Source organism: Phodopus roborovskii, unplaced genomic scaffold (assembly GCF_943737965.1).
Source record: "Phodopus roborovskii unplaced genomic scaffold, PHOROB, whole genome shotgun sequence".
Classification (NCBI taxonomy): Eukaryota; Metazoa; Chordata; class Mammalia; order Rodentia; family Cricetidae; genus Phodopus; species Phodopus roborovskii.
This window is the reverse complement of record NW_026126603.1, coordinates 26-2,865: the sequence shown is the minus strand read 5'-3', so window position 1 is coordinate 2,865 and position 2,840 is coordinate 26. Positions and strand designations below refer to the sequence as shown.

The following is a 2,840-nucleotide window of genomic DNA, read 5'->3' as shown; positions in this document are numbered from 1 at the left end:
AGTCTAATACCATGAGCTCCATTTTCAGAAAAGTTGATGACTGGAATGAGCTAGGGGAGGGCTACAAAGTTACTGGGCAGTCTGGTCTAACCAAGTTGGGAAACTCTTTGTAACCCTCCACTCTCTGTTCCTTCCTTCTTTAACATTGTTTGGTGACTACATAGTACTATCACAGCTATTGAAAATATTCTCATATTAGGAAACTTTAGGCATTTCATTTGCCCAAAGTGCACAGTTTGACAACCCTGTATGAATGGAGCATCTGGCTATATTCTTTGGGCATCTGGTGGAAACCACGCTTGGGTAACTTGTTGTCATAGTAGTGGTGACTGAGAGGGAATTTTTTAACAGTCTTAGAGAAAGGCCAGAATCCATAGAGTTTCACGTTCTCACCAGTTCTATGGCGATACTTGCTATCATCAAGCCTGTGGACAAGCGGTAAGCTGTGCCACTTTGAGTTTTCCAGAAAAGAACAGGTGTCATGAGTATCTAGGGTGGAAGAAAGAGGACCTTTGCCTAACTTTAGAACTCTTTGAGGTTTTGTGAGCACAAAAAAAGAGATACCGGTGTTGACCCTGTAGAGAAAGCTGGCAGGAGAAGGAATGTGTCGCATAGTTGGAAATATCCTTCAGAAACCTTTCTTTCTTCTCGTTCAAGTTCTTGTATCTGCCAAGTTAAAAAAATAATCATCATCATCACAACATCAATAATAATATCAAGCAATAATTTTGGTTATATGATGGTCAAAAAATACAATCATTTATATCCATTACATTAAAGTTTAAATCACTAACATGTGACATCGATCAGCTGGAAAGAATTTCAATACCTGATCTCCATTTTTATTTTTTTAATCTCAGAGTCTTATTAATGAATGAACTTTTCTTCTATTGTTTTATATTACAAACCAAGTGACATTATATAATGTTGTTTTATTTTTTTAATACCTTTAAATTTATTTAAAATAAATATTATACATATATATATATATATATATATATATATATATATATATATTTGGGATTATATACAAGTTTATAATCTATTATACACATACTTAATCACGAAATAGTTTTGTTTGCAGAGGCCTATACCTGCTTGAAAATGTACATGTTATGTTTTCATTATAACTACCTTTTGACTACTTAGGCTATCACCCTCTTATGCTTCAATGACTGTTTATGGGAAGAACTCTTGCAAGTAAAATTTTCTGATGCCTTTTGGAAGCAGTACCCTGTTTGTTTTCACTCAGAAGTTCTAAGGCAATTTGAAATTTATTTTATTATTAATTATTAGCAGTCCCTCCCTTTACTTTTTATTGTTCTTGTTTTTGTTTTGTTTCTCAAGACAGTTTCTCTGTAGCTCTAGCTATACTGGAACTCACTCTACATCCTGGATTCAGCCCAAACTTACAGAGATCAGCCTGCCTCTGGCTTTCCTCAGGTGCTGGGATTAAAGGTATGTGCCCACCACACCTTAGCTAGCACTCTCTTTTTACGACAGCAAGCAACAACAAAACAAACAAACAACCAACCCCCAAAAAAATAAAAAATGGAGCAAAGTATATGTGGGGTTTTTATGAACAAATGAACATTCTATATAACAGTTATGTTACAGAAGCTATAGAAACTATTCTGACTAACAAACTATTGAAAGTAGAAAGCAATGGTACTTTGTCCCATTGTGCTAGGGCTTCCCCCAAACTCATAAACAACTTTGTCAAAAAAGCACTCACTACTAAGGGAAGTGTATAGGTATGAAGACTCTGAAAATGGAAGAAATCAATTCCCTGTTTGTAAGTTGGGGATATAACTTCTTCTTTGATTAGAAACATGCAGCTCATGACACTACAAGGACACCTGAGATATTGTGCACACAGCTTGGATGAGATGTCAAACTTTGTAGAGTGTTCTTTTGTGTTTTCTCCAGAAACTGGCTCAGCGCTGTGGGCATGTCAGCCCTAACAACGAGATAAACATATGAAGCATTCAGAAAGTGTTCTGATGAGTTATGCAGCTTGTAGGCACTCACTTCAGGGTTATGATGTTGGGATTGACAGTCACAAGGTCGTTTTTCTCCCAACATCTTCACTAGCATTTCCTGTGATTGAGGGGAGGTTACACTGGAATAAGGAGGGGTGACACAAAATACAACCTACTAAATGGATATACACACAGACACACACACACACACAGATTCGACAACTGTTGCTTAATTTGCAGAGCAACCAGTAAGGGCTTTAGATCAATCTCATTTTTACTTATGAAAATATCAAGAGGTAAAGGCTCTAAAATGATGCTTCAACAATGTACAAAATCTCATAAGTGATTTCTAACATTTTTATTGACATTTACTTGTAAGTATCAAAACCAGAACTGACAAATCATTTCTTGCCATGCTGTGTTTCTGAAGGATTTTCAAGGCTTTTGTTTATTAAAAATGTGATTTAGATTAACCATATTGATATTCTTTAGTGGAATGAACACTATAGACAGCATAACTATACAGAACTGGAGGCACTATAAAAGTGATAAAGCCTCCCAGAAATAAAACCTACATGAGAACACTAGTATCTTCTGATATCTCTATGGATAACTTTGTCATCAAATTGGTTTACTAATAGAGGAAATTTGAAGCAATTTTGTCCTGCTGTCCTAAACCTAGATACGAATGTTTCATTAGAAAACCATAGAAAGATACTAATTTTGATATGATCCAATCTAAAGAGGAATATACTTTAGAAGAATTTCAGTTCGGACCATCCTCTCAAAGGAGGGCTTACAAAGAACATTCAGTGCTTAGCTCATCATCTATAATGTGGATGAGACTTTGGGACTAAC

At 35.6% G+C, this 2,840-nt stretch overlaps 1 pseudogene; it reads right to left on the bottom strand.

Annotated features, from left to right (window-relative positions):
* Positions 1-214: 214 nt before the first annotated feature.
* On the bottom strand, positions 215-2,122 carry LOC127237484 (alpha-2,8-sialyltransferase 8F-like; annotated as a pseudogene).
* Between the last annotated feature and the right edge of the window lie 718 nt (positions 2,123-2,840).